The sequence below is a fragment of the Microcebus murinus genome, chromosome 9 (genome assembly GCF_040939455.1).
Source record: "Microcebus murinus isolate Inina chromosome 9, M.murinus_Inina_mat1.0, whole genome shotgun sequence".
NCBI classification, from domain to species: domain Eukaryota; kingdom Metazoa; phylum Chordata; class Mammalia; order Primates; family Cheirogaleidae; genus Microcebus; species Microcebus murinus.
The window spans coordinates 78,280,346-78,292,526 of NC_134112.1; positions in this window are offsets into that span (position 1 = coordinate 78,280,346).

The following is a 12,181-nucleotide window of genomic DNA, read 5'->3' on the forward strand; positions in this document are numbered from 1 at the left end:
TACAGGTTCAAATCAAATTTTCTTTACTAGACACAAAATTTGCATGAGATGATATTCAGCTTAAATAATGTTCTCCAATACCAGCAAAAACTCAGCATTTGGTCATTAGTCATGTTTAGGTAGTTAAGATACATACATAGCTTATATGCTGGAACTTTTTTGTTCAATCAGCTTTTACAAAGTTAAGATTGGCTTTGCACCCAGATATTCACATTGAGATATTCAATGATTTTGATTTTTCCGCATTAAGTAAAAATTAATGTCAGAAAAAAATGTGGAAAATAGGCTAATGTGATATGGTGCTTTTAGAAAACTGTATTAGTTGTCACTCATTGCTTATTTCTGTTCTTAATTTCTGTGTTGCCTAACCAGGGAAGTCAGTCTTAACATCTCTGGCAATGGGGATTTGTGAAAGCATTTTCTGGGCTGTAGTGGCTGCTCAGGATGCTACAGTTGTTTCTGGCTCATGAATCTTTCCAGCCCTGCAGATACCCAAGGTTGATCCTGCAGGTAATCAGAGTGCTCAGATGCTTCTATAGCTTTGGTTCATTATTAGACCCTGTAAGATGATGTGGGAAAGTGCCTATAACTTTCCGGAGTCCATCTTCTTTGTCAGTCAAAACATATGCCAGAATAGATTGTAAATGTATGAGAGTCTTTAGTATAGTGACAAACAGATCTCAAGGGAGAAATATGAATTGAGAATAATGGAGAATTGAATTGAGATATCATATCTTTTCCAAGTTATTCTTTTGTACCACACTAGTTGATGGCTTAAGAGGCACTGCTCTCAAAAAGAGTGTTTTTCTAGCACCTCTATCCCTACATATTTTTTGTTTCAATCTTTCCTTTTTCAAACTTCTTATTCAGTCTGGTACAAAGAAACTCTCTCAAAAAGAGCACTAATTTTTATCTGAGACAACAGAATCCAATTTCACACTAAGTAAGGATATGTCTCATGTCTGCCTGACTTTGCCATCGTAACTTTCAAAAATTATACTGTCTGTGATTATTATGTGAAGAAACTTTTCTATTTGGAACTGTAAGTAATTATAAATATACAGTCAATTTTCTGTTAAAAAAAATATTGGAGAGTAAAACTGCTCGAACTCATTATTAACACCAAATAATGTTTACTAAAAGATTAGTCAAAATATGGCTGAAAATGCATTTAATGTATTTACTTAAAATAAAAATATAATTTATTGATATATTTATCATCATAAAGATAGCTTCTAAAAGTATAACAATTCTAGTAAAAATTTGGTTCACTATGAGCAAAGCCACCACATTCGTTGTTTGATTAAGAATAGTGAAATATTACTCTCTATTAATCTGCTCTTGGCCCACTGTCCCAACCTCAGTGCCTACTCTGGTTTATGGTAGGCACTAAATAAAAATATGTTGTATAAATATTGAATGAACATTGATTTGTTACTATGCCAGCCTTTATAAGTGGCCAAGCACATGCTGACTAGGTGACTAAACCTCATTTACTTCATGGTTTCTGTTTCCCCGGCTGGCACTCTCTCTCACTAATATTAGCATAATTCTCCATGTATCCAAGCAACTCTAATGCCTTTATAGTCGGTGCCTCAATCTCTGATCCACATCCATCAGAACCAAGCCACATGGCCCCGGTTTAACTCATCTACTTCTCTATTGTTAGCTCCCTTTTCTCAGAGTATCCACTCGTTTCTCCATCAGATAAGTTCTGGTATATATTTGTGAGAGATATATATATATATATATCTCACATATATATATCACATATATATATGATATAAATATATAGAGAGATATTTGCTTATATATATAAAATTTCCAGTTGCTCTGGTCTTTTTAGCCTATCCCTGGAGTTTATATGCCATGTTCTGTATGACGCTTTCCTCTCCATCCTTTAGTCACAATAAAAATAAATAGGTATATATTTTTAAATGTCTTAGAAACAGGAAGAGAAAAAATCCAGCAAAAGTCATTTAACTTCTTAATTTCATAGAAAATAATCAGAATTTTGAATCATAATATCCTGAAAAATGACAGTGTGTCTGGTCACACCATGCTCACTTCCATTACTCCCAGATGAGTAGCTAACAAGAGACAAGTTCACACTGAAATTTATTTTGATGTGAAATTTTGTTCGTTTTTTATCAGATTCACCAAGTATTTCAGAGGCTGTGTTCCTTTGCTTTGGGAATACATCAACAAAAAAAGTTGTAAGCCACTTGTTTTTTTTTTTCAGTAGCCTGAGTTATTTGAGAGGTTAAGGTGGAGAAGTACCTGTAAGAATGGGAAGTTGATGGCTATTAGAGTGCTGGGCTAAGGAAGGGGTATGAACTTGGCTTCCTCATAAGGTCTCAGGGAGGATACGTAAAAACAGGATATTGTGACCTGGGAACCAGAGTCCTTTCCCATGAACTCTTTCCCACACCCTAGAACGCACAAAATCAGCAGAGCCACTGGAATTCAAGGAGTCACAAAGGCCAGAATACATACATCTTTTTCTTTCTTTCTTTCTTTCTTTCTTTCTTTCTTTCTTTCTTTCTTTCTTTCTTTCTTTCTTTCTTTCTTTCTTTCTTTCTTTCTTTCTTTCTTCTTTCTTTCTTTCTTTCTTTCTTTCTTTCTTTCTTTCTTTTTCTTTCTTTCCTTTTTTCTTTCCTTCTCTCTCTCTCTCTCTCTCTCTCTCTCTCTCTCTCTCTCTCTCTTTCTTTCTTTCTTTCCTTCCTTCTTTCTTTCTTTCCTTTAATGAGCTGGTAACCAGAGAGGCTTTCCTGAATATTCTGTTCAGATTAAAATGTGTGCTATCACATAGCTGTGAGAAATGTGGCAGGAAACCAGGATGGCAACAGAAACTGAACTGTCCATCATCTTGTAGGACTAGAGGCTTGGAATAATTTTTAATTTGCTTTAAAGCAAAATACATAAAGTAATGTTTTTCCTCTTCCGAATTTATAGCATAAACTTTTTATTCATATCACTTGCTCCTTTCTACCTCAAAGCTTGAACCATTCTCTCTCTGGTTCTTACCTTTTCACTTAACTACTGTATGGTTTTTATTTAACAGTTACCTTCTCAAGGAAGCTTTTCATTATCATCCTTTCTAGACTCAGTCATTTCCCCCCGTTGTAATCTCTACTGGCATTTTGTATTTCTCCTTTGTATCATTAATCACAATTTTATTGAAATAATTAATAATGTCATTAATAATTTAATGCTTATCTTGCCCCTTCCTCTGCAACAAGAGCACAAGTTCTAGAATGTGAGAACTCAGTCTGCATTGGCTATTGCTCTCTCTCCAAAGACCTAGCATAAATTGTATAATTATACGGAGCAGGCACTCAATGTATATTGATTGAATGAAAGGATAAATGTAGCAGTGAATGAATTAAAGCAAATTTAACTTAGAGATAAAGAAATTAGCATGAAGTCATGTCTAAATGGTATCATTTGGACATAGTAAGAAGAAAATGCCTAAGACTTATTGGAAGACACTCAGAAAATACTGGGATGGCATTGAACACCTACCAATTTTCCCCCAAAGGTTCTTGAAAGAGATGCATCTGTCATAAATAATATGCTCCTCAAGCCTAACAGACCCTGAATCTCTAAACCCTACCTGTTATATGCACACAACTAAACAATACAAAAGCACACACATATACACAGAAATACACACCACTACTACCACTACCTCTGAGTGTAAAGAATGATAGTCACCTAGAGAATAGAAAGAAGAGATTTAAAGTGGTCTTGATCACTAAATGATGATTGTATTACTTGTATGACCATTTTTTAAATGTCTGTTTTTCCTACCTAATTGTAAACTTATGATGGGACTTCACAGGGACTATGTAAAATAATTTGGACACTATACCAATTTTATTCACTGTCAAGTCTTCACTGGCTATTACTTAGATGATATCAACAAATAAATGATGATATTAAATACATTTGTGAAAAAATGAATGGATATACTAATACAGCAGGTTGGGTAAATTAATGCCAGTAGGGAAAACAATTAATAGGAAATACACAGTAAGCAATTTAAGAGAAAGATATTTGTAAGACAAAAGTAGCAATTTTACAGGAGATATAAATATAATATTTCTTGCCTAAGATATTCCTGCTTTGAAAGAAAAACATATTTTTAAATCATTTTGTGTTCTCAAAGTTAGCATTTTGTCTAGGACTGGAAGAGAGTCACTATTTTGTTGAATCAAAGTTGAATCAATATACCAAGAGATGATATAACTTACTCCTTTTAGAGTCAGGCTTGACAAAACTGTGAGATACCTTCTTACCACCCAGGCTGAAAACCATGACATTGTATTTTCTCTTCCTCTTTTCTCTCCAGTGAGATTTTTACTCTGCATTCTTTCCTGTGCCCTTAAAGTGTCTTTCATATGCACCTCCAGTGCCAAGCCTTTCGTGTTGCCATGGCAACATCTAAACTCTAGATTTAGTGCTCAATCTTCCCTACTTTATTTCCCCTTCAGAAAGTACTTTCTCTACACCCTAGATCACTGACATTCAAACAGGCCCTACTCCAATTTCAAAGAGAAACACAAAAAGGGTAATCAGTAAATCGGACTAACCCCTGTGAATCAGGAAAACAAGACAAAATAATTGAAATCTCTAACAACTTTAGATAAATTGGGTTTTTTTCCTAAGCATTGTTTAGAAATCATTCTAAAGTTGTTCTCTGACAACCTGAGATAAATTGGTTTTTCCTCAGCACTAAAATGTGTGTGTATCTGTGTTTGTGTGCACTTATGCATGTATGTATTAAAGAACCCAAGGAAATAAAGACACTAAAGCTAAATTTCAAACGGCAGGAAGGAAACTCAAGGTTGTCACAAGGAGAGGATAAATCACTCAGGGAATTAGCAACACAGAGCCTTCCCAGACTAAGCCCATCTCAGCTGCCTCTTGTCCCTCTAACAATTCCCTTCAGCACTTGGGTATTTCTGAACAGCTGAGGTTGGCTTTTTAGTTTTATAACTAAAATAACAAATGGCAGAAATATCGCTTTATTGTTTGATGTTAGTCTTGACTGGATTTTGTCCTCTGGGATTGCAGAGACTGGGTCTTCTGTGTTTCATAAAATTCTCCATTGTTAATGGTGAAAATGAGGTTAGAATCAAGCTTCTGCATAGAAATTCATTTTATGTTTGTCATAAAAGTATGTCCTTGACAACCCAATAAGTAAAAACAGACAGCAGGTTCAGGGGCATGGACTCCTATAATATGGGAGACCCTTTACTCCACAGACTTTGAAACCTGGGCACTGCTTTGAGGAACAAAGTGTGCACAGAACAAGGGACATTTTCTTGTATTATTATGTTTCTTTGGCTTTGCCTATATTTTTGGCATTGTTTGCCATGCTGAAGGGCTAGCAAACAAAGGCAGGTGACCCCAGCAAGTCTAAATCAACCTTCTTAGAAATTCTCAAGCCCTTATGACATAGCTTAGTTCAGAATAAATGATTGAATGAGGTCAATTATCTTATTAATTAAAGGAAGAATTTCTCTTCATGTAGAATAGACTATGTGTCATAAGAGAAAAGATTAGTTTTCATGGAAGCAGGATGTATATATCCCTTTACCTGGAGCAAAGACAGAGCAGTATATATAAACACCCTGACACAACACATTTCTGCCCTCATCTGTCACCTACCTCTTCCTCCTTTGCTTAGATAACCTCCCTCACTTTTCAAACACACTCAAGCAAACTTGGACTTCTTGAGCCCTTTTATATGCTTTAGAGTTGTAACAGCAAGAAAATGTTTTTACAGTGGTCTTAATTTGAGGAAAATATGTTGCTAACTTAAAATATATGATTTTAGAAACTATAAGAAAAAATGGTTACACCTCTCCCACTCACATGAAACATGAATATTTTTCATTTAACATAAAGATAAAATCTGAAATTCCTGTATTATAACATATGTCTTTGTCCAAGCTACAAAGACAAGTTCCTTGATTATTTTATCAATCTTTCTTGCCTTAGAATGAGTGAGAGACCTAGGATCAGGCCTTATTGTGGGGAAGAAGTGGGAGAAAGGTATGATAGCACTCTGATGTATTTTAGCAGAGGATTAAAAATATTTCCACAAAGAGTTGGTATAGAACCTGTGTACAATCTTAGGTAGAACCATTTCTTGATTGACATTGTTCATGATTTTTTTAAAACATTGTCATGAGTCCTAATGAAATGCCATATCCTATCAGCCACATTGGCTTTGGATTTTGATTTCTATCAATCCTGAGGATGATTGAATCCTAACTGCTGGTAGTAGTTAGATTAAAAGCTAACATCATCTCTACCTGATAAAATTCCTATGGCCAAATCTTTGCCACCAATGATGTATAACTGACTACAAAAAATGTGCAGAATAAAACAAGCCAAAATAATCTTAAAATATACATATTAATATAGTAATATTCACTTTGTTGAGAGATTTAATTATATATTTTATTGTTTTATCCTCAGATATAGTCAATTAGTTCAGCTGCTTTGGATACACAGTCCAAAGTAAGACTTAGCCTTTATGCATTCTGATCAAACTTTAATCTTGGGCATAATGACACAACACCTACCAAGGCCATGAGAAAAGCGAATATGAGAGCCTGGAAGGAAGAAATACAAACTCATCCGCACAAAAGTAGTGATCCACAGTGGCCAAGCAGGTGAGCAGCTATATTCAGTTTAAAAAGCAGTACTATGGCACCTCAATGAAACTTGAATTTTGTGTACAAAGATAAATATATTTAACTAGTGACTTATATTAAAAGATAACAAATTGCCATGAACTGAAAAAGAAAAGAAAATGAACATATGCTGTGGTACACATTTCTAAAATAAAATAAAACATGTTTGTAATACAGAAGGACAGTAGAAGTTTACCTATGGAGTCAAATAGCTGAGCTAGATAAATTCTCCAAAGTAAGAAAACATAATAATTAGATTTTCAATATACACCAGAGGCCTAAAAAAAAAAAATCAATGTTTTTCTTTATAGTTCCAACTCACAGTGTATGTAAAGACATCAGTACATTTCTTCAGACATCGTCATTATCCCTACACAATAATACAAAGATCAATTCATGAAAAATAAGCATGACTGATCTAGGGATCACATAGTTCAACCTTATGTTTTTTATTTTTTCTTTCCATAAGGTTTTTTTCCTATTTTTTAAGTTCACAGGATAAAATGTGACCAGTTCTTTGTATATTTCTTGCAGTTAATTTTTAGAGTTTTATGGATGTGATTATAAGACATTCTTTATAAGTAAAGATCCACGGGAAAATAAAGAAGAATCTGAACAAGTAGCCTCTACTATTAAAGAGCTCAGGATAGAGGTCATCTTAAGTGAGATTCCGGCAAAGTCAAAGGTGATCTCTCTTCACCTGTGTCCTAGATACTATGCTTGAGAGCAGTGTTCCTCAACCTATCTGTGATCAAGGATTAAATCTGTATTTCAAATCTTTTGTGGTTATGTATTTGGATAAAATGTAACAACAATATTATGGTCATTTCAAAGTGCAATAAAATTTTCTCAATGCTTATTCTCAATAGCCACCCTTTCCTTTTGATATATGGTTGTCTGTGTATCAAGGTGCAGAACTCATATTGAGTACCACTATTTAAGAGGGCTCTACATATCACAAACAAAAATAATACAGACAATAACTTTATTAAATAGCACATTGACACCTCCATCACCAGATCAGACACTCAATGCAAACACTAAACAATTCATGACTTTGAATGTCCACTCTCATAACGAATACCATTCAAGTCTAAGGAAGACCAATGCTAATCTGCACCTATGGACTCAAGTCCCAGGGAGGGGGAAGATGAGTACACCAAAATGCCATAAAGTGCTGTGCATTGTCCTGCTGCCAATATTGAAGATAGCCACTGCTTTGGACTGCGGGGAGGATGTAAGCAAAGGAAGCCCTTGCACAAGAGAAAGAATTAACTTGCCAAACATTTCTTCTCTATTAGCATGACTATAATAGATTAATGCATAATAAAGCATTATTTTCCAGTAATGCCAACCATCAATTTCCTTCTTCTCTTTTTGTTCTGATACATGGTCCCTAGAAATATGTATTATTACTACATAGGGCACAGGAGAAACGTATAACAAAATTAAACAATTAAAATCCCTTTTAAATAAATAAATTTACATATTCACATATACATATATATAAATCATGTACATAAAGGGATAAAGTATTAAGCCAATTCTATAGTTTGGCAATTAGATGGATATTTAAAGCTTAAATAATAATTAAGAACAAATTGCATTTTGGAGAAAAAATAAATATTCGTTTTATCAATATTTTTGATATAAAATTTTTAAAACAAACTTTTTGAATACTTTTATATTAACAGAAAAATTGAGAAGTTAATGTAGAGAATTCCCATATATCCCAAACCCAGTTTCCTCAGTTATTAACATCTTACATTAGTATGGTATATTAATATTTATTATTAAAGTTAGTAAATTGGCATTGATACATTATTATTAACTACTAACATTATTCAGAATTTCTTAGTATTTCCTTAGTTTGTTTTTCTCTTCCAGAATCCCATCTAGATTACAATGTTACATTTAGTACTTATCTCTCCTTAGGCACCTCTTGGCTGTGACAATTTCTAAGACTGGTTTTTCCACTTTAAAAGTTTTGAAGATTACCAGTCAGGTACTTTGAGGAATGTCCTTCGTTTTTAATTTGTTTGGTATTTTTTTCATGATTATACTTGTATTATGAATTTAAGGGAAATAGACCTCAGAGATGAAGTGCCATTCTCATCATATCATATCAAGAGTACATGAATTATCACTACTGAACTTGATTACCTTGCTTGAGTTAGTGTTTGTCAGCTTTGTCCATTGTAAACTTACCTCCCCCCCTTCATATACTGTACTCTTTGGAAGAAAGTAATTATGTGCAGCCCACACATGAGGAGTCAGGAATTACACTCCACCAATTTGAAGAAGGAGTATCTACATTATTTACAATTCTTGTGTGTAGATTTGTCTATTCTCCATAATGATTTGTATTCAATTATTATCTATATAAAATGTGCTCATATACTCATATTTTTACTTTAGAGTATAATCCAATATTAATTTTATTTTAAAATTTTACCAAAATGATTTAAGTTTTAACCACTAAGAGCTCTTTCAGTTGGCTTCTGTGTCCTTTTAATATACTCTCATCATGTATATATATATATATATATAGATAGATAGATAGATAGATAGATAGATAGATATAGATATATGAATGTAAAGGTATAGATATATAGATATACGGCTTTTTTATGTTTGTGTTTTGCTTTGTTTTACCACTTTCTTAACTTTCTGAGACTAAAAACATGCTTCAAGCTCATGGATTTTTCAAAAGATCCCTGGTTTTTAAAATTTGTGAATAGTATTAGAAATTAAGAACTGGATGCTAAGTGTGCTTATTGTTGTGGGTCTATCATTGCTTCTAAGCCCTCTTAACTGACAGAGCAAAGAAATATATGTATATATACTGACTGATTTATATATATATATAGTTACAAATATTTCTATATGTAACCATCTTTATCTATATTAGGCCAAACATGGAGTTCATACTGTCTCCAACTCTGATTCATTATCACATGGATCACTGTAGACTCTTTCCATTACTTATCTATAATCTCTTATCTTCAATAGTGAGAAATCCAACTCTTATATTTATCAAACTTTATTTTTTCAACTGCAGTATACATGTATAGCACTATCAGAATTGCTCATCATACTCCAGTGGGAATCAAATTTATCAACTAAAGTGCCTAAGGAGACATAACTACAGTTGTTTTTGTCCTTAGTCTTATATTCCATTCATTTCCAAAATTACTTAGGTCAACATATTTTCTCACCCTCTTCAGTGAACTCTTTTCATATATTACTAATAAATTTGTTCCATTCTACATTCTTTTCTGGGACCTCTTAACATATATAATTAATCCATTAAGAGAGTGTGTGTGTGTGTCTATACTCTCCCGAAAGTATCCAGCCATTGTTAATATAATGAGAACATATTACATGGCTGGAAACTTTCTGGAAAGCTCTTTCTCTCTCTCTCTCTCTCTCTCTCTCTCTCTCTCTATATATATATATATATATATATATATACACACACACATATACACACACACATATATATTAAACTTCTGTACACACACACTATATATATGTATATAGTGTGCAGTTTTTTTAATTTAATCAAGTTCCATTTATTAATTTTTGTTATTGTGGTGATTGTTAATGGAGTCTTCTTCATAAATTCTTTGCTTAGGCTGATATCTAGAAGAGTTTTCCAACATTTTCTTCTAGAATTCTTATAGTTTCATGTCTTAGATTTGTCTGTTATCCACCTCGAATTAATTTTTGTGAGTGATTAGAGACATGATCCTGTTTCAATCCTCTACATGTGGCCATCCAATTTTCCCAGCACCATTTCTTGAATAAGTATTCTTTTCTCCAGTGCATATCGCTGTCTACTTTGTCAGAGATTAGATGGCAATATGTGGATGGTTTCATATCTGGATTCTCTATTCAGTTCCATTAGTCTATGTCCCTATTTTTGTGCCAATTCAATGCTGTTTTGGTTATTATAGCTTTGTAGTATAGCTTAAAATCTGGTAAAGTGATGCCTCCAGATTTGTCCCTTTTGGTTAAAGTTTCTTTGGCTATTTGGGCTCTTTTCTGGTTCCAATTTTAGGTGTAGAATTATTTTTTCTAGATCTGCGAAAAATTACGTTGGTATTTTCATTGGGGGATTGCAATTCCCCAATCACTTTGAGTGGTATGGACATTTTCATGATGTTTATTCTGCTAATTCATGAACATGATATGTTTTTCCACTTGTTTACACCATCTGCAATTTTCTTCTTCTGTGATTCATAGTTCTCTTTGTAGAGCTCTTTCACCTCCTTGGTTAAATATATTCCTAGGAATTTTATTTTCTTTGTAGCTATTATAAAATGTACTGAGTCTTTGATTTGATTCTCAGCTTGACTGTTGTTGGTGTATAGGAATGCTATTGATTTGTGTACATTTTGTAACCTGAAACTTGGCTGAATTTATTTATAAATTCCGCTAGTCTCTTAGTGTAATCTCTCAGGTTTTCTAGATATAAGGTCATATAATCAGCAAAGAGTGATTGACCTCTTCCCCCACTTGGATGTCCTAAATTTCCTTCTCTTACTTGATTGCTCCAGCTAGGATTCCCAGCACTATGTTGTATAGAAGTGGTGACAGTGAGCATCCTTGTCTTGTTCCAGTTCTGAGTGAGAATGCTTTAGCTTTTCCCCATTCAGTATGATGGTGGTTGTGGGGTTGTCATATATGGCTTTTATAATTTTGAGATATGTTTCATTTATGCCTACTTATTAAGAGTTTTTATAATAAAAGAGTTTTATCTTAAAATGTGCTGAATTTTGTTGCATGCTTTTTCTGCATCTATTGAGATGATCATGTGATCTTTGTTTTTGCTTCCCTTTATGTGGTGAATCACACTTATGGATTTACATATGTTGAAACATCTTTACATCCCTGGGGTGAAGACTACTTGGTCATGGATTATTTTTTTGATGTATAGCTGAATTCAGTTTGCTAGAATTTTGTTGAGAATTTTTGCATCTATTTTCATAAGGGATATTGGTTTATGGTTTTCTTTTTTTTTGTTGTGTGTTTTCCTGCCTCTGCTATCAAGGTGATACTGGCTTCATAGGATACGTCAGGGAGGATTCTTTCCTTCTTTCTCAATATTATGAAATAATTTCTGTAGTGTGGATATCAATTTTTCTTGTGGGTCTCGTTGTGAAAATAAAACATAAAATCTGGTTGTGAAACCATGTGGTCTGGGATTTTTTTTGTTGTTGGAAGATATTTTTATTGTTGTTTCAATTTTGTTGCTCATAATTAGTCTGTTCAGGAGTTCTATTTCTTCCTGATTGAGCCTTGGAAGGTTGTGTGTTTCCAGGAATTTGTCTATTTCCTCAATGTTTAAAGTTTATGTGCATAGAGATTTTTATTGTATGCACAGATGATATTTTGTATTTCTGTGGTGTCAGTTGTAATATCTCCTTTTTCATTTCTTATTGAGCTTATTTGGTTCCTTTTATTTT